At 38.6% G+C, this 21,415-nt stretch overlaps 1 long non-coding RNA gene across 1 annotated transcript; it reads right to left on the reverse strand.

Moving 5' to 3' along the window:
- Positions 1–15,143: 15,143 nt before the first annotated feature.
- LOC126409243 (uncharacterized) lies at positions 15,144–18,521 on the reverse strand. Its single transcript, XR_007572098.1, has 2 exons — positions 18,178–18,521; positions 15,144–15,367 (listed from the first exon to the last, which is right to left on the reverse strand). It is a non-coding gene; the product is annotated as an uncharacterized LOC126409243 (long non-coding RNA).
- Between the last annotated feature and the right edge of the window lie 2,894 nt (positions 18,522–21,415).

Below are 21,415 nucleotides of genomic sequence, written 5' to 3' on the forward strand. Positions count from 1 at the left end.
GAGTGCCCAACTCCTTTGCTTCCCAAGCTCACAACAACAGTTCTATTTCTGTTCCCAATCCAAAACAGCCTTATTACATCTCTCAATCTGCAACAATCCTTTTCTGTCATAATCCAATGCTACCTGTTGCTGCTCCCAGTCAGTAGTTCTGCTACTGTCTGCCATAGCCGCTTGCTACTCTCAAAATTCTGTAGCATCCTGCAGCTTCTCTGCCATACATAGTTCTACTCCAATTCCTGCACCCCATTGCTGCCCCTAAGCATTTCAACAGAAACTTTTGCTGCTCTTGATCAATAGTGATCTGCTGTTCTCCCAACCAGCAGCCTTTCTGCTCATTATCTTAGCCTATAGCTACTCCAATTTGGATTAAAACAGCAGCAACTCTGCTACCTTCAACTAGCAGCTTAGCTGCTTCTTAGTTTAATTGTGACTCTCCTTAGAACGTGCTCAATCCCCTTTGCTGAAGTAAGGTAAGTACTTCAATTAATTTTATTTTGTTTCTTGCACGAAATAAAGGGAAGAGCTAACGTGGGTTGGGGTTTCATTCTTTTATTAAGGACGGGAATGATGTCCAGTCAGGTTGCCGACAAAAAAGATGTACATGTTAAGCAATTTATGCATGCATACGTGAGATTTCGACAAAATATCCATCCAAAACTCATTTTCAAATAAAAAAAATAACATTTTCTCGACTGGCCTACCCATGGTTTCAAAACCAGATTTTAAATGTCATAAATTGTGAGAATGCACAGTAAAAAAATCCCAAATTAGAAAGAAAGATGCTCAGCTCAATCATGGGGTGTAAATATCCTTTTTCCTACTTCATTTGGGCATGACACGTAAAGGGTGGATGTGAGAGATGAATGAATGATGATCACACCCCAAAAGTGTCACAAATCCAATGCAGATACCCAATCCATCAGTCTCGGCCCACCAAGGATTGGACTCACTCAAACAAGGAGCCTAGTCCACTTTGAATGTGATTAAAGCAATCAAAACAAGATTATTCTAAATCCATATTTCTAAAATCTTCACAATTTCATAAATTGATTTTGCCTAATAAATAGTTGGAAGAATATATATATATTCCAAAAACCCAATTAGCTATCCCAAAGAGGGATGAAGCTGTCAAAATTCATCTGATTTACCAAAGAGGTCGATCACCCAAGATAAGATTCCATGGGTGATATAATTACCTCTTTCAAAACTCCAAAATTGTTGGAAATTAAAATTCCAGATTTCGAACTATCAAATCCATGTTTTCAAACTCAAAATAATGTTTGAACCAAATATCCAATCACTTAGGGACAACTCCTAATTTGCCAAATGCTTGAAATTCTTCAAATACGACTTTAAGCACAACCCATTTTTCAACCGAAGTCCTATTGATATTTCAACTGAATTAAGTTGAAATTGAATTTTCAATTGGCAAGCAAGAGATCACCAAATCAATCTGATTTTCAAAAGTCATTATCATTACTATGACTTGATTCAAGTCGATCCAAGGTCTTAAAACTTTGTAAATCATTTTGGAAACAAAGATTTCAGAATTCCGAATTCAAAGACTTTGATTTCAAAAGTCAAGCCAAAATCATAGACTATGTGCTAGAGTGCATTTTTGATCCAAGATATCAAGAATGGATCTAGGAGTCGTCTAACATTCCAATCTTCAAAAAACCTGTCCATGTCTATGTCCCATTGAGTTATGCATGGAGAGATGAGAGAGTGAAACTTGGATGAAGCATATAGTTTACTTTCGCAACATGCATTCACCCATTGCACAAATGCAAAACTCACTAGTCACCTTGACATAAGCAAACGAATTTGGAGTTGCTACCGTGGCCAAGTTATATTGCAACAAGCATTTGCATATGTCACTTATCTCAAAGTGACAAACAGTCAATCCAATCCCAAATTGAATTAAAAAATGTGAAGTTTTCAAATTTGAAATTTTTGAAAAGAGAATTCTATTCCAATTTCTCAAAATTTGAGTCTTCCAAAATATGACTCCAAAATTGGGGTTTTGCTTCTCAACCCTATCATTTCAAACTTCAAAAGAAGTTCATAATTTCGAAATCTCAAAATTGGTTTATAAAATTAAACCTTCATTTTCCAGAATGCTCAATTTCAATTGCCAAATTTCGAATTTCGAATTTCGAATTTCTGGAATGGAATCAATAGTCTTGATTCAAATCAATTTCCAAAATCATCAGAAATTGCTAGAACTCAAAAGAATTTCCAATCAAATCCATATCTTCAAGTCAAATATTCAAACAAATTGAAGTTTTTGATGATTAACATCGAATTCCATATTTATAATCAAGTTCAAAATCAAATCCAATTCTTGCACATTCATGTTGGAGGATCACCAATTAAATGACATATACAATTGGAGAAGTGTTAGACATTGCCCGATTACCCCTATTAAAAGTGGCAAGAATAGTCGGACCTCGTACTAACAATCTGATAATTTTTTCTCAAAATCTTTCAAACCAAAACAATTCATATTTTCTGTTGTTTCGCACGGCCTCCCTGTTCTTGCATGGGAGGGGTGCAAACACTTCACTTTGATGTCATGAAGTTAAGAGCAAGCTTTTAATTTCACAAGGGTTCTTACATACAGGAATCTGTCATTGATTTCATCAACATCCTTGCTACGAGAGACTTTGTGCTTCTTGTAGAGGAATTTTTTATCTAAGAGTTCCTTTCCTCTCCAAATAAGCATTCTTCCTTTTGCATTTCTTTTGTTTTTTCTTGTAGTTTGGCCGCTTTGGCACTTTTCTTTTGATTTATTCTTTGTTCTTTTCCTTTTCGGGCCGACCTTCACCTTTGAGGAAAATACCTCACCACCCCATAGGTTATTACAGAACTTCATCATTTTTGTATTCCATGTATAGCTTATTCTCAGTCATCAACTTGCAAGTTCCAACGAAGCAAGAATGTTTATGGATTTCAATCATTGTGAAATAGACATAAATTAACTGCGCACCTACCTAGTATTCTTTGATTGACTATTCCAGCGGAACCACTATGCTTACCCAACACTTATTTTGCAATTCTTTATCTCATTGACCTGGGTTGATCTCAATCATTGTTCCTGATACAAGATTCATTAAGCTTTTACATCCACTTATCAAAACAGATGTCATTTCCTAGACTACATTCCCTCCATTTCATCAAGAGGCTTTTTAGCGCATGTCATCATCTTGTCAAGACCTCTTTTTAGATTGTCTCTAGATTATGATAAAAAATTATTCTTCATCCAAAGAATAGGTAGAATCACTCTAACATGTTCCCTTCAAGATGATCAAAGCAATACTCCAGTCAAATGATGTGCTCATGTGTTCCTGCATGCACATGAATATGGGTTATGAGGTTTGTACACATGTATTCCAATATGCATATGGATAGGGGTTCCAAGGTTTGTACCCATGTATTCATGTATGTACATGGATATGGATTTTGAGGTTTGTATCCATGTGTTCCTATATACACATGGGTACATGTTTTTGTGTTCATGAGTTCCCATATGCTCGTGAACATGAGTATTGAGGTTTGTACCCATGTATTCCTATGTACACATCGACATGGGTTTTAGCTTGCGAAAGTTTGGTTCATCGTAAGGCAAGTTCAAGGGGTGCGTTAGAGACACGAGTTCATGGTATCGATGCATCAGGGGGCCTTATGATGAAAGTTTTGGTCAATGCAATGGGCTCTAAGGGTGCAATGAAGACACACGTTCAACATACACAACACGAGTTTCGTGTACCTAGGGTGCAAGTTCCTACACAAAGTTCAGTGTATTCACATATTCATGTGTGCATGTGTACTAAATCTGTGTATTGCAAAAATTGTTCAAAACACGAATGCACGAGTTTGGTGTATTCAAGTGTTCTTGTGTGCATGTGAGTGTGAGTTCTAGTGTGCTAAATCACCAAAGTTGTGCATACATGAGCATGAGCATGAGTTTTGTGTGCATCGCAGGAGTTCTAATTTGTAGGGCCGTACCAATGGGTGCACTGAAGCGTGAAATCTCTGCATTGTGTAGATGTTAATGCACTGAAGCATGAAATCTCTGCTCTATGTGCGAGCCTTCTAGTGTACTTGTGCTTATAAAAGTTTAAAAAGGCATTTCCATTTTTAAAGTTTAAGAATTCATTTTTCTTAGAGGCGAGAATTTAAAAAATTTGAATGTTGTAATTACCTTTCAAGGAATACCTTTCTTTGTATGAAATTCTTTTCAAAATTTTCATTGGAATTGGTGGCCATTGTTGTTGCTGATTTATTAGAATGAAAGAGAAAGATAAAGATGCCCTAGCTAGAAGGGTGAAATCAAAAGATCACAAGGATAAGTGTGGCCAAGAATCAGAGAATTTTTATTAAGAATGATAGAAGTACATCAAGTGAAAAGACCTTTTTAGATGAAAAGCATTTATAGGATTGAGTAATTCTACACCATTGGCATCAATGAGACAGTAAGAATTACTGAGAAGGACCTCCTTCACCACATATGTTCCATCCCAATTTGGTGCTCATATTTCTCATAGGTGGTTTTTTGATGGAATGGTTGACCTAAGGACAAGCTCGTTCACTTTAAACTTCTACTCAATGATTGATTTTGCATAATGCTGACCGGCTCTCTAGCAGGATGCTTTGGCTTGTTTTGCAGCTTGGAGCATTTTTCCATCCAAGAGATCTAGTTGTAACATTCTTTGTTGTTGGTACTTATCCATGGGCATTTCAGTTATGGTAGCAAACCTCTAGGCTGGTTTGTGAATATGAAGTGGCAGCACTACATCTGTCCCATATAGCAACTCAGCTAGTGTAGCATTATTTGTTGTCTTGATTGTGGTTGTGTGTGGATGTTCTCATTCGTGCCACATTTCTATTGTTCTTTTCAGGATTTAGATCAGGATCTTAGTTGTATCTTTTACCTAGCCATTTCCATGTGGGTATTTATTTGCATGGAAAATTTGACAACCTTGAGGATGATTGCCTTTTCCAGAGTAAGATAGTTGTTGTGGGACTAGACCTAGTGGTATGAGATTGAGCCATTCCTGACACCTTTATTAGGGGTGACTGAACTAAGGACTAAACTCTACCTGCCTACCTATTTAAGAAACTAAACGTAATCCTGAATGCAGTGTAATTTGAAGTAAACATGCTCTAGTTTTGTGAATTGTTTACTTTAAAACCTAGTTTGACCTCAAACTTTGGGGAACTTAAATAAGAGAGTGAGCTTTATTCATCCTAGATCATCATAGGTCATGTAAATATTAGCTTAATCCTTTATGATGCATGATTAATGCAAAAGTGTTATAGTTTTCATAAGTGCAGATTTTGAATATCTAAGTGGCCTCAGATTTAAAGGGATTTATTAAACAAGATAATAGGGATTGATTCCTGGCTCATCATTGGCCATGTAAATGCATGTGGCCTAAGTTCTAAATGATGTGTGATGAGGGTAATGCAGTCTCGTTTTTGAGAATGATGTTCTTAAAATTCTATCAGCCTCCATAAAAGAATGTCTACCCTCATGTTGTGCTAGGTGTAATGGGCTAGCTGCTCCTTGTAGAAAAAAAATTTTAGATGTTACTCCTCAAGCAGCTCATCTATGATCTGCCTATAAGTTTCAATCTTTCTGTAGAAACACTCCTATAGCAACTACAGGCACCCATCGATCATGTCGAAATCTACCATGACGAACTATGTGGGACCCTTGTAAAGAAATGTAAGACTGGATATGGCAAGCGAAAGGTGTTGAGTCTTGATGTTTCTACACATCATGAATAGTTGGAGAACACGTAAATTCATAGTGCCATGTCTGGTGGAGAAGACTCTGAGTCCTGTTGAACAAATCATCATCACCACAATACAACTTGTGGTCATCTAGCGTTCACCTCCTTTGTTGAGCCTCCAAAATGTGCATGAAATTCCACCAGTCTAAGGAAAAAATGATCTTCCTTCTTTTGTCTATGAATCTGTACAACAAATCCTTGCAGTTGATGGCATGGAAGTTGGTGACGAACTAATAATCAACTAGATCCCTATGACACTCTACTGGCTCTGGCATCCCCAAGATGTAGGTGAACTCTTCCATCAATGGTGTCATCTCTTCGAAAGAAAATCAAAAGGTTGACGTGTATGGATTCCATCTCTCGGCCAATGCACCTATTAGATGACTATTAATCCAATAAGCTATTGACAATGCTACTGTCTCAGGACCACAGTCATCTCCGTGGTGGAGGAAGACATCCACAAACTATTCAAATCATTGTGGGTACTAGCCTAGCACAAGCCCATCGATGGGAATGGACCTAGCATCTGATCCACCTTTAAGAATAGAGTGTACAATGTGGCCTAGTAGAACTATCTTGCTGGTGGTGACTGATAAAAATAATTTAATAGGGGTCAAGACAGACGTGCAAGTAAATACACAAATAAGAGGTTTCAAGTGAAATGGCAATTTTGATCAACCTAATAGAGGTTCCAATTGAATGACAATTTTGACCTTGACTGGCTGAAGGGACCCAACACAATGACAAATGAAAGAAAATCCTAGATGATTTTGACACAATAAGACAAGGGTTTCTTGAAAAATTTGTCTAGTTTTTTTATGAAAATTTTGGCGCATAGCGTTAAATGAAATACATAAAGGTAAACATGTAATCCAACAAGATAAAAACAAATGCTTCAAATAATTCTTCATAATGACACATTACTATCATGCACTTGTTGATAATAGCTTGTTCACTTAAATTGGATATAAAGGATTTCAGATCCTTAGTTGTTCCATATGCCAAATATGTCTATATACTTGAACAAGAAGTCCATAACATGTACCATAGACTCCTCCAAATGGGTCCTGAAGGGTGTGGATTTTTGTTCTTCTTGATCACCCACAAATATACTAGGTCTGCCTCAGTACGAGTAAGAGAAGGACCAATACCTACCTCCAGTAGGTTGTCTAGGCATTGGACCACCTTGAGCTAATGCATACAAGAAGAACTCCACGCCGTGATAATTGAGGCATACAGGTCAGATTTTTTTTTTTTAAATATGCAAGCACATGCACAAATAGTTGGCTCTAATGCAATGTGGCCTAAGATGGGGGTTAAAATCAATGAGAGAAGCAAACATTGCTTTCAGACAACTCCTAAACTGAGAGAGGTGATATGTAATCTTGCATCTATGTGAGCATGAAAAATCCTAATGCACATAAAAAAAGTATACATATAGCAAATGAGGGAACCTAGATGGCTTTAATGGTTGGACAACTTTTAAAATATGGAAAAGCATAACATTCTTATCTAGCCAGACAGTGGTAGGTCCCATCATGGTTGCCACTTTTGTTTATATGAAATTTTTTTCAATCTTATATGCAGACTATATAAATGAGATAAAATACATGTACTCGCCTCTATTTCCTTATGTTGGACTATGAGAGACAGGCCTGGCCTATCAGTATGATGTCCAACCATTCCTGGTATCTTTACTAAAGGTAATCAGACCAAGGACTAAACTTAATGTTCCAACTCTTAAGTCTAAATGTCGTCCATAACATGCCCTCATTTTGAAATCATGCATGTTTTAAAATGTAAATAGATCTTAGAAATAGACTGATCAACAAAACATGTAATATGATGTTTTTTCATGTTGGATCATCATGGATCAATGCAAATTGATGTCCTAAATGTAATATGATGCATGAAGAACCTAGACCATGTATACTTGAAATCTAGTCTCTATTAGGATGTGGGTGTAGGACATGGTCCTCCTAGGAGAAAAATTGGATCCAAACCCAAAACTTGTGATCATGATTTGTGAGATATTATTTCATTTCATCGATATGTTGCCTAATGTGGTGTCGTGTTGGCCAATGTAGACTGATTTGGCCGATGCCGGCCTAAAGTTTGGTTATTTGATAAAGGGGGCAGTTTCAGCCGCCTTATAAATTTGTTCTTTCCCTAACTAGAGTGCAGTGGTGGTTCAGGCTCATTAAGGCCGGGATCGATAAAACAACTTCCATACTGGTGCTTGTCTTATCAATCCTGAAATTTCATCATCATGACATTGATAATATCCATGAGCCATTATCTACCTTGTTTTTCTTGTTCATAAATATCATGAGGATTCTCAAAACATGTGAAAAAGCACCTTAAGCTTCATCAGCTTTCTGTATGCATGACAACACTCAGCGTTACTGATTGTGTGGCACAATGTGGTCTGCATATGCTTGTTTCCCATTCTTGGATACTCAATTCTTTCAACTTGCTCTTGTCTCAAGGAAAAGCAAGTGGGATTGTAGTCTTGCTTATTCATCAGTAAAAATGTAAAAGATGTATGAAATATAAACTAATGAAGAAGCTGCAGAATGGGGAACATAATTTGTACTTGTTCATTATATGCTTTGTACCCTGGCCAAAGAATCGTCTTCTTGCTTGGCTTAGTTATGGTGAAAATTTTGTTCTTTTGATATTTTTGATGCAGTGAGCTTTTTTGTCAACAACTTTTCAATAAGCTTTGAGCTACATGTTCTTTACTTTTTGGAACTTGATAAAACCAAAATTCTCACTTCGTGTTTATCGTGATTGATATGTCTCCCTTCTCTCACTTGAACATCTGAAAACTGAGTTGAGTGCCATGAAAGTGCTGAACTTTTAGATAGCAACAATGAATTTTGCTCAATTGATTAGTATCAAAGGACAGGTAACGCCTATGGAACTTTCTGCCCCACTTCTTGCATCCATGCTGTATAGTTACATAGTTGTTAATTTCACTGTTCAGAATGCTGCTATTTTTTATCAATTGACCAAAAGGAATTCTGGTAGTATGGTGGCGTGGTTGTGGTTTTGTTTCTAACCCATTTCTTCAGCTGATAGTAACCTAAAGGCTTCTGGAGCAAATATTATCTATATTGGCTTGTAAAGCAGATATTTGTCAGGCTTAGATAGTTGCTAAATTATGAACTCTACCCTGCAATTGATTATACAGCTGATAATGCTAAGGATATATGTATTTCTTAAACCTCATTTCCTTCTCCAAAAGAGAAAAGATACCTTGTAGATGTTACTTTTGTCTGGCTTTTGTTTTATATAAGAGGAAAAGTTTATGAATCAAGCACTAGAAGTCATAACCTCTGACTGATCCATCTCATTGTAATTTGTGAACTCTTGCATGTTCATTAAATTTGTCAAAATTTGCAGTATTGCTTGATTTTTTTTTTTACTTTTGTACCTTATGTCACAATAAAAGAAATATTGATTTGGCTTCTCTGTTGCTTACCTGATACCCTCACATAACAAAAATAAAACTTTTAGTGCCATTGTCATTTTTTTGTGTGGTGGTTTGTTATTTTTAATTTATTACTAACGTCAATATGCACCTAATTTCACTAGCCAATTAAGATGCTGAGAAAGACGTGGATTTAGTTTCACTTGACCTGGTAGATGAGCAATGAGCAGAAGAGAGGTGTTAAAAAGCATTTAACTTGTTTGGATTTTTTTTTCCTCTGTTTTCTTCTGTTTGTGTCTGCTATTGTTTTAGAACTAGAATCTTCTGCATGAGTTTTGCATGAAAGAATGAGTTGTTGATTCCGCTTTCCTTACACTTGCATTACAAGTATAGGCCGGACGTCTTCTTTGAAATTGTTTCTTTTAGGTCTTTGCTCCAGAAGTAGGTAATTTTGTATTTCACAATGAAAAGATGAATCATTTCTTGTCTTCTGTTTCGCTATAATGAATAGTTTGATAAGACAATGTGTGAATCATGATTAGTTGTCCTGGACTATACTTGTAATGCATGCTAAAGTTAGGCTATAATGCATGCTAAAGTTAAAACTATTTACAAACTTTTTGGTTGCAATAGGCCTCAGCTTGTGTCATGCAACTGCAGAAATGGTCATCCCGAAAGACTTGAGATAATCCAGTTTAAGGCACTTTAAATTAATTTCCTGGAAGCTATTTGAAATTGACGATGAAAAAAGTCCTTTTTGGCTATGTATTCCTTTCTGCAGGATGTGTGGCAGGAGGTTGACCCAGATGAGCTATCATACGAGGTTTGCTCTTGTAGCTCAAGCTTAGCTAGTTTCCTTTTTCCTAAATAGTATCTACTGAGGTTTTTGTTTCATACCAAATTTAATTACTGGCGCTGGGTGAAGGTGTTGGAGCTCAGAGCAGAGGACCGTCTATAGATATGATTGATTCCTTTCCTTCTTCTATTTATAATCAACCGACCCACGTAAATACTTATTTGCCTTGAAGTTGAGTTTTCGAAGAAAATTGATGGCTGTAAAGCCTAAACTCATTTCTGCCATTTTCTATGATTTGTTTAAGCCCTTGTCTGCACATGCTATTTGTGTGGTTAAGGTCTGTGGACCATTGGTTTAGTTTTGGATCGAAGCATTAGAGGTTTATAAACTAGCATTGCCATCAAATCAAATTTTGTACCAAAGTCCTTTCGTTTTATTGTGAAATTATATTTGCATTTTATCTTGATCACCAATATATATTACATAGACATATATAACGGGAATATTGGAAACCCGTATTGAGTGGACAGTGAAATGAATTACTTGTCTGCTCGGAAAGGCCATTTTTAGTGTGGTCCCTTGGCCATGCGAGTGTTCTAACTGCCAGTTGAAAGCAAGTTGACTTTCAGGAAGTTCTTGTTGAACGGCTGGAGTTTAAGATTAGGAATTATATTTGAGCGAGTAGCTTTGTAGGTTTACCACCGTGACCATTATCACCATTTTGTATCCCTTGTATAGCCAGGCTCTATCAACGGTCGTTAGCACCGACATTCTAGGATACAGCGGTCAGTTTGGTGCTGGTATAGCCAGTTAATGCGGTGGTAAAATCGCTGGTATTGTTAGGCTATAACTGTGGACCATTTCACCACTGTAGCGTTACACCGGTGGTAAGAATCGCCTGTACTATCGGGAAATTATAGCGGTGATTGTTATCACTGATATAGGCCTATACGGGTGACTCTGAACCCAAGTAGCTATACCGGTGATTTTATCACCGTTGTAAATCTATACTAGTTGTCTGCTCACCGTTAGTTCAAAGTGAGATTAGATTTGTTTGTTTAAATGTTGTATTGAGATAGGGTTTTCGTTGTGATTAAAAGCCTGATTTAGGTTTTTTGATGTTTGCATTTTGATCGACATATCTGAACATCCAAAGATCAGTTTTGGTAAATCCAATTCCATATGATTTGTTGAATGTGATCCAATTGAACTAATTTCACGCTAGAAATCAATGTTGTGTTAAAACCAAAATATCCTAGCTCGCCACTACAGATGAGTATTTCTTTCTCTGGATTTACAATACTCATGCATTTTCGTCGCTGCCCTCACATCCGACATCTCTTAAAGAATAAGGTAATTAATTAGAGTCTCTTTCTCTCACATATAAAAGATCCAACACACTCTCACACACATGCACTCTCTCTCTCTCTCTCTCTCTTATCGAGAAAAATGAAGCAGTCATGCCCACGAATGGCAAGCATTTGTTCATTGCATGAAGTAGGTGAAAGGATCTCCCTCTCCTTTTCCCTTTGGGTTCTATCAACCAATGATTTCTAATGGCCCCTCTCTCCTCCAATTTGAGTTGATTTTCTAGTGACCTCACTATAGCGGAACTAGCCTACATTGGTGCAAAAAAGAAATAGTAAAAATTGGCAACATGCAAAGAAAACTATCATTGTTGTGGCTTGCAGCACCAAAATAGGCAAATACTAAAACTGACGTAGCCATTGATAAGTTAATGATGAAATGTGCATGTGCCTGTGAAAAGGGTGCTTCACTAGCTGGAAGAGCGTATTTGGAAATTAATAATGTGAATAACATCACAGAAGATAATTGCAGGGTTGTTAACAATTAACTATCCGTGTTATACATGTTTTTCAGTAAATAGTCTGCACAGCAATGATGCAAGCAATTTTCACTATTGAAGAGTGACAATAGTGACACTTTTTATGTGACAGAGAAGGCATTGTCGATCAGATCTTATGAACTTTCACTTTTTTGGGTCACTTCATTGAAAAGCTTAATCATGCTTTCTTTGGCTCCACAAATAGATGCTAACTTTCTAATGGCAGGTCTTATATAGATATATATATATATATATATATAAAAAAAAGACGTCTAATACCACCAACTGGCCCGTCCATGTGAACGATCCATTCTTTAATGTTAAAAAAAAATGCCCGACGACTGAGCATCTGGCAGATGAGATGGGTCATGGGGAGGCGATGCTTCCCCGACTTCTTCAATGGGGGTGGCGATCCCCTCCCCCATCGTAGTCTGCCAGCCTCCCCACACTGCGGACAGCTGCCAACAGTCAGCGAGCTGTTCATAGGCATGGGGAGTTGTCGGCAGGCTGTCCAGCGGCGTGGGGAGGCCGGTAGACAGCGATGGGGGAGGTGCGAGCCTCCTCCTTGTATTTACATATTTTTTGAAAATGTTTGGGCAGGGGAGGCGACGGCCTGCCTTGCCCAAACTTCTTCTTTACATATATAAAAGAAAAAGAAACATAGGGGAGGCCCCATCCCCACCAGCGATGATGGGGGAGGCATCGCCTCCCCGGCCCGGCTCACTTTCGAAATTGATCTCATGCTCACTTTCGAAATTGATCTGCAATACATGCTATTGGCAACGGTTCTACCGTAGCCAATAGCCCTTGTCAATGAGATCATTGGCAACGACCCTGGTCCTAGCGTATCATTGTCACATTAACTATTGGCAATGGTAGAAGGGGTTGCCAAAAAAAAAAAAAAATCCTTGTGGGAGTGATTTCCTTCACCGCTATAGGTTTCTTTTTTCCTTTGAAAATGAAACAATGCTGCTCGTATAGCAGGTAAACCTGATTTTTTGCATTTAAAAGTACAATGATTTAAAATAGATAATCTAGCTTGGTACCAACAAAACAAACCAAAAACATAGACTATCAACACCAATACTTGTGTATGTGATGCAACTTATTAAAGATAATGATCACCACAAGGAAGCTGCGGTGGATAAGGATCAACACAAGGCAGCTGTGGTGGCCAAAACAGTTGCCGATATAGTTGATCAGAAAATTAAGAAAGGAGATCAAATGTGTAACAAGTAAATCGCCAAGATATTGACAACAATTGTGATCCTAAAAATAAGGAAACAGTTGAACTTTCAAATTGTGTATCCCTTTAAAAATCAATAGAACCTCTCATACAAACGATTGAGGTGTGAGAGGGAAACTGCTTAGTCATGGATGTAGACTCAATCCTGAGTCCAACGACATTACATTGTCTTTTTTGTGTCTCCTCTTTTATGGTATCAAAGCCAAAGCTCTAAGGCATGAAGCTCCTTCAACCATTCATAAATAGCAGAAAACACGAACAATCATACATTAGAGTCTGCTACAGCAGACGCATCACAAAATACAGGTCAGATCTTTCTTGTGCTTCCTGTGCCTACAAATATGCAGTATCTCCTTTCCATTAAGCTTGCATCAGATAAGTATTTGATTTGAGAATCACAGTTCATGTCTCTCTTTAAGAGTTATAATCTTATGGGTTTCCTATATGGTAAACAACCATGCCCATCTGAATGGATAGATGACAACAATGGCTTAAAACGACGCAATCCGAAATGTGATGACTGGTATAGATTGGATCAACTTTTATTAAGTTGGATCCTCTCGTCTTTAACTGATCTTGTTCGTAGTCATGTTGTGGGACTCTCTTCTTCCCATGAATTATGGAATGCTCTTAGGCATATGTATGCTGCTCGATCAAGAGCTAGAACTTAGCAATTGAAAAGCGAATTCCAGAATTTAAGAAAAGGAACATAAACTATTTGAGAATACTTTTGTAAAGCAAAAGGTATTGCTCCCCAATTAGCACTAGCATCTAAACGAGTGGATATTGATGATCTGATCACCTGTATTATGGTTGGTTTACCATCAGGTGAATATGGGTCTCTTAGGATTGTGTTAAATACTAGGGTTGACCCTATTCCTTTGGAAGATTTGCTTGCAATGTTACTTATTCATGAGTCGCAATTGGATGAACCTAATAATCTCTCTATAGAAAATTCATCAGTGAATTTTACTTTGAAAAAACAAAATTTTGGTGGAAATCGCTTTAAGAATAACAAAGGTCGCGGTTAAAATCAAGATTGATCTCCCAAAAATCAGACTTGATCATGCTTTGCTTGTGGAAATAATGGACATATTGCAGCAAATTGTCGCACGGTTTGTCAAGTGCGTCGTCAATCTGGCCATGCTGCGTTGAAGTGCAAAACATACAAGCTTCAGAAAATTGATGAAGCTTCATCTATTGAGTACATACCGCTGATGTATATGGTTCATTTGATCATGGTGGATGGTACCCCAACTCTGGAGCCAGACACCATGTCATGTTAGATTTCAACAACTTGACAATCCCATCCAACTACAATGGTGGGATTAAACACATTAGAACCAATGTTTTCTCTCATATTGATTCAAAGTTCATAATGAAAGATATTTTGCATATGCCATCTATCACAAAAAATCTACTTTCAGTACAAAAGTTTACAAAAGACAATGACGTGTTGCTTGAATTACACACACAGTTTTGTTATGTTAAGGATGCCATGACAGGGCATGTTCTTCTCAAGGATGCCATGACAAGGCATGTTCTTCTCAAGGAGAACATTGAGCGAGGACTCTACAAGCTGCACTTAGGATCTATTGGGTGTGAACCAGCAACATTACTTGGTGAACGAACTACTTGGTAGAAATGGCATGAGCGACTTGGGCACCCCTCTATGAAAATTGTGCAGCATGTTCTTCATAAATATGGGCTTCTTTATATTTTTAGTAAATTTGACTCTTTGGGTGAAGCATGCCAAATGGAGAATAGTCATACTTTACCTTTTTCTAGTTCTACTCATGAAATAAATGACCATTAGATCTTATATATTTTGATGTTTGGGGCCCTGCGCCCATTGCTTCCATGCAAGGATACTATTACTATGTTAATTTTGTTGGTGGATATTCAAGGTTCACTTGATTATTTGTTATCAAAAGAAAGTCTGAAGTTTCGTCTATTTTTAAAGACTTTCAAAAACTTGTTGAGAGACAATTTGAACGTCCCATAAAAGCATTTCAAAGTGATTGGAGAGGAGAATTTAGATCATTATTCACATACTTAAAGTCATGTGGGATTGATCATCACATTTCATGTCCTCACACACATCAGCAAAACGAAAGAGTAGAGCGAAAACATCATCACATAGTAGAGACTAGACTCACCTTGCTTGCTCATACTAGCCTTCCTCTCAAGTATTGTGATTTTGCCTTCCTTACAGCTGCATTTCTTATTAACCGACTGCCATCACCTGTTACAAACATAAAAAATCTATTTCAGCTTCTCTTTAACCAAAACTCAGACTACACCTTTTTCAAATTTTTTGGGTGTGCTTGTTATCCTCATCTTCGGCCCTGCAATGCTCATAAACTGCAATACTGAAGTACCAAATGCATATTCTTTGGCTATAGCACCAAACACAAAAGCTATCTTTGCTTGAATCCATCAAATTCAAGACTCTACATTTGTCGAAATGTCATTTTTAATGAAAATGTTTTTCCTTATAAAACCATATCTTCCACAAAACCTGAGTCGTCATCTTCTTTAATCTCTCCACCAATGGAGTTTCCTTTTCCTAGTTTGGATTTGTCACCAGTACCACCTTCCCTTGTCACTACATCTACTTCCCCAAATGAGCCCATCATTACTGCACCACTACCATCTTCCCCACTGCAACCACTACCTTAACCATCACCACCATCTCCCCCTACCTTATCCTTATCTCACGAATCCCCACCTCCCTCCATAAAAACTCACTCCATGATCACTCACCTACAAACTGGATCTCTTAAGCCAAATCCCTGTTACATCACTCACCTTACCGAGCTCCCTTTCGAAACTGAACCTAGAAACCCAAGCCACTAAACTCTCCCAATGGAACAATGCCATGCTTGAGGAATACAATGCTTTAATGAAAAATAAAACTTAGATTCTAGTTCTGCCCTCTCCCTCCCAAAATTTTGTTGGCAACAAATGGGTCTATCATATCAAGATAAAAGCTGATGGAAGTATTAACAAAGACAAAGCGCATCTTGTGGCAAAAGGTTGTACACAAGAGTCTGACATTGATTATTTTGAGACTTTTAGTCCTGTGATAAAACCCACCATGATTCGAATTGTTCTTACCCTTGCTGTTTCGCAAAAATGGGTGGTTTGACAATTAAATGTCAACAATGCTTTCTTGCATGGAACTTTATCTAAAGTTGTTTATATGTTACAATCTCAAGGCTTTGTTAACACTCAATATCCAAATTATGTATCCAAGTTGCAGAAAACTATTTATGGGCTAAAGCAGGTTCCTCGAGCCGAGTTCCAAAGACTTAGTTCATTTCTCATTCACATGGGTTCTCTGCCTCCAAGATTGACACTTCCCTATTTATTAAATTTATGGGAGCTCTTTCAATTTTTATTCTTATTTATGTTGATGATATATTTATTACTGGAAGCTGCCCTGCCGCCATCCATCAGCTCATATGCCAAATGGGGTGTGAATTCTCTATAAAAGATCTTGGCCATCTACATTATTTTCTTCGTGTTGAAGCACAATTTACACAACAAGGGCTCTTTCTTTCTCAACGTCAGTACATGCAAGTCCTCCTCAAACACAGTGCCATGGTTGATGCTAAGCCCCTTCCTTCATCTTTAGCCGTTGGAGAAAAGTTGTCTAAGTTTGATGGCACACCACTACTTGATCCTACTCCCTATCACCAAATTGTTGGTACTCTCCAGTATGCTACTCTTACTAGACCCGATCTTGCTTATGCTACCAACAAGGTCTGCCAATTTATGCCTGTTCCTACCCCAAATCATTGGGCCACCCTCAAACGAATCCTTCATTACATTAAGCATACTCTCCATCTTGGGTTTCTCATTAGGCCATCCTTGTGCTTGTCTCTCACAACATATTCTGATGCCGATTGGGCTGATAATCCTGATGATCGAAAATCTACTACTAGCTTTGCTATTTTTTTTAGAGATTCCTTGGTTTCATGGTCTGCAAAGAAGCTAAATACTACTGCAAGATCTAGTACTGAGGCAGAATACAGGGCATTGACCTCAAGTGCAGTGGAAGTTCTCTCCATCTCTTATTTCATACAAGAACTTCATCATCCTCTTCCTATTATTCCCCGGATCTTATGTGGCAATATGGGCGCTGTTCCATTAACTGCCAATCCAATTTTTCACCAACGAACAAAGCAGATTGAAGTCGATATTAATTTCATTTGGGATCATGTGCAACATCATTGTCTTACAGTTCATCATGTTCCAGCTACTGACCTACTTGCTAATATAATGACCAACCCATTTGCTCGCACCCCATTTGAGACTATTTGTGTCAAGCTTAACGTTCTTCTGAGGCCGTTCAGCTTGAGGTGGGCTATTGAAGATAACGATCACTACAAGGAAGCTATAAGGATCAACACAAGGCAGCTGTGGTGGCCAAAACTGTTGCCGATATAGTTGATCAGAAAATTAGGAAAGGAGATCAAATGTGTAACCAAGCAAATCGTCAAGTTATTGACAGCAACTGTGATCCTAAAAATAAGGAAGCCGCCGAACCTTCCAAATTGTGTATCCCTTTAAAAATCAATAGAACCTCTCACACAAACGATTGAGGTGTGAGAGAGAAGCTGCTTGGTTGTGGATGTAGACTCAATCCTGAGTCGAACACGTTACATTGTCTTCTTTGTGTCTCCTCTTTTACAACTAGAGGTGCGCCTAGGTCGTCATATTTAAAAAAATGTCAAATACAATTTACAAGAGCAATCAACCGGTGAAATCAGTTGATTCTAATCCTCTTCAACAACTATCACGATCGTCTCAATCATATAAAGGTAATTCTATTGCGATCGATCGGCTCAAGTGAGCTTCTGATCGCTGGACAATGAACGATGAATCTAAGCACACAAGGGGCTAAATAGAAACTCAAATCAACAATCAGAATGATTGATCGGATCTAAAGCACTCGAGCAGTAATTTTCTGCCAGACAACTAGAAGCAAAATGATCAAACTGTAGCAGGGTCGACCGAAGTAGAGGACAGAAATGATAGGGACCCTACCGAATTTCAATCTTTTGCAGAACAGAACGAAGTTGCTTCTCAGATTAGTGAAGAGACTGCCTGAGAACAAGTGAAGGAAGAAGAAGAGCTCTATCCTTGCTTCGACAGATGAAGAGTTCTGATGAGCAGCGCCAAGGAATAGTGCCAGAGTAGCAGCCATAACTGCACGAAGATGCACGCAGGAGAAGAAACAGAAATAGGGCAGACATCGCATGGAAAGAACCTTCCTCTCCCATTCACTCTCTCTCCCTTCCTCCCTCTCCTCTTTCGTGCGTGCACAAATATTTCACATTCGTTCTCTTTCCATTTTCGTGCACGCGTAAATGTTTCACTTAAGAATCAACCCCTGCCACTTATATCTCGAAGGAGGAGCATCTCCTACGGACTGTGCCCTAAGTAGCAACCGTTGGTAATGAAGCTTACTATTGGCATCTTTTTTTGTTTTTTTTAGAAAAGTAAGTGGGTCGTCCATTATCTCAAGCCAGACGAGCATTTTGCGATGAAAACTTGCATAAGGAAAGAAAGATTATATATATATAACGCAAGTTAATATAACCCAATTTTGGAAGTATACACCCAAACCTGTAATTAATAAAGATATGGTACAGCACCATAAAATTGATCTGCGATTGTATCACTTAAGGCGATTTTCCTGCTTTCTTTTCTTCATCATCTTTTCTCTTATACCTTCAGTTTTGACCTAAAGCCATAGTTGGCAAACTCAAGAATTGGGTTTGGATTGGCTGACATTTGGGTTGCCAAGTTAGCAAGCCGATCGGCAACTTGGGCGAGTCAGGCAAAAAAATTTCATTGTGTGTTTTGTTCTACAAAGTCATTTAGGGATTTGAATTGCTCAACTAGATCATGCATGTAAAACTATGTAAGAGAAGCCTTTTCACAGTCCATTGTCTCTTCAAATGAGTAAGGTCAATGGTGGAGCCTAATAGAAGGGTGCAACCTAAAAAAATTGAATGTATTTATAGAAAACTAGAGAGAAAGAAACAACAATTTGGTGGTAGCCAAAGAGGCGTTGACCCTGGCCCCTAATAGTAACAAAAGTTAGGGGCAATAGAAAGTGAGAATAAAACCTAGTGACCCACAACACACATAAAATTGGGGGCCGTTGGAGAATTTGGAACTTGACGGCCATCATGAGAGAGAGAGGGAGAGTGAGAAAAGGATTACTCAACATTACTGACCTCCAACAGGAAGTTGGAGAAAGTTAAGTAATAAAAGAAAACAGAAAACAGCCAACCAAACTGAGATAACATATCTCATGGTCAACCAAAGCTGCGGAGAAACAACCTAGTGTTCAGTCTTAACCATGCCTACGAACGAGGACTGCAACATCAAACATTATGTGTCCAAATCCATAGTTCTAATACTGACCACCTCTACCGCGAAGAACATCATTCCTTAGCAACCAAAGCATTCTCCAAGTTGAAAACAGCCAACATTTCCATAAAAGACAGCCAACATTTCCACAAAAGTCTGCCCCTCGTGGTTGAGCATAAATCATGGGGACGGAGAATGATATCCCTAATGGGCGATTCAGCACGAATTGTGAAGAGGGGCTGGTTCCATATGTTAATGAAGAGATGCTACATTACTTCACAATACCAAAACAGGTAAGGTATGTCCTCTGCTTGACGGCGGCATATAAAGGACACATGCTGGGCATACTAAAACCACAACGTCTAAGATTTCATTCCATTTGGAGATGAACTTGGACGATAAGCCATGCAAGGAGCTGCGGCCTGGGGATTGGGCCAGTCTCCCAAAGGGCATTCATAGGGAGCACATGAACTCCCGGTAGAAGGAGAGATGAATAAAACTTCTGAATGTGGAAGGTAGCAGACTGGTCCATCAGCCCATAGGGAAATGGCTGGTCAGCTAATGTTGGATAGAACCTATCCATAAAAAGCTTGAATGCCTTTAGCCAAGATGCCCAGACATTCGATTTGTCAGCAATCACCCTAATAGGTAGCCCATGGGAAACATTGAGGAGACCATATTTGCCCCAAAAAACCTGCGCCCACAAATGGTTAGAGGAAAGCATTCTATACCACAATTTGAGAAGGAGAGTGGCATTCTATCTGAAAGTAACGTTAGACCAAGACCCCCAAAATACTTAGGGCATGTGACTTCCTCCAACGAACCAGATGTCGGTTTCCACCTTGCCCAATGCCATGCCAAAGGAAGTAACGAAGTGTGGTGTTAATCTTGGTGACAACACTTGCTGGCCTCGTGTCATCATCATAAACATGGGGATCATGGAGAGTGAATGGTGAATAAGTGTAACGCAACCAGCTAGAGAGAGATAATGACCCTTCCAAGATTGCAGTTTTCTTTGGATCTTGCCCATGACTAGGGACCATGTAGTTTTGTTAATTGGTTTGAGCTGCAATGGTGCAGCGGAATATATGAGCAAGGCGAGAAGCCGACTCCCCACCACCATTGTTGATATTAAGGTGAGTTTTGGTCTCATTAACCTTCACCCCGGATAAGAGACCAAATACTCTTAAGATGCCAAAAAGAGTAACCATTTGTGGCCTAGTTGCAAAACCAAAGAGTAGCACGTTGCCTGCATATTGCAATAAATTGCCTTGGAAACCCAAAATGGAGATAGGTCGGAAAGATGATATGTCATGGGAAGTAGTCACCTTTGGCAAAAGAATGATCTTTGCAACACTTATGCGCTGCGACTGTAGCATTTCCGTGAAACTCTAGGAAGAGGTCAAGAAAATCATTCCAAACGTCCTCCCAAAAAAGCTTGAAAACATCCACATGCAACCGTCAAGGCCCGGCACCTTCCACCAGGATAAATTTTGAATGGCTTGTAGGATTTCAGTCTCTTGGAAAGGGGCCTGAAATAGTTAAGATTGTATGGGTGCAAGTGTGGAGAACCCCGAAACACCTAGGTCGTGAATGAGACATGATTGATCCATACAAAGGCGCTGGAAAAAATGAGAGGCCTGCTGCACATCAGCGGCCCTTTCAAATTCTACACCATCCACCATATATTTGAGAACTCAATTTTTGCAAATTGTATAGAGGCCATGGTGTGGAAGAACCGGTTGTTTTGATCACTAATCTTGAGCCAAGAGACAACGGCATAAATATCATCACGAGAGTGCCATCGGTGATGAAAGAAGTGAGATCCGCCATAAGGAGAGCAATGGTAAGCAGCTGATCATGGCTCGTACTATGCATGATATGATCCAGGCCATCCATTTTA

Source organism: Nymphaea colorata, chromosome 14 (genome assembly GCF_008831285.2).
Source record: "Nymphaea colorata isolate Beijing-Zhang1983 chromosome 14, ASM883128v2, whole genome shotgun sequence".
Taxonomy (NCBI): domain Eukaryota; kingdom Viridiplantae; phylum Streptophyta; class Magnoliopsida; order Nymphaeales; family Nymphaeaceae; genus Nymphaea; species Nymphaea colorata.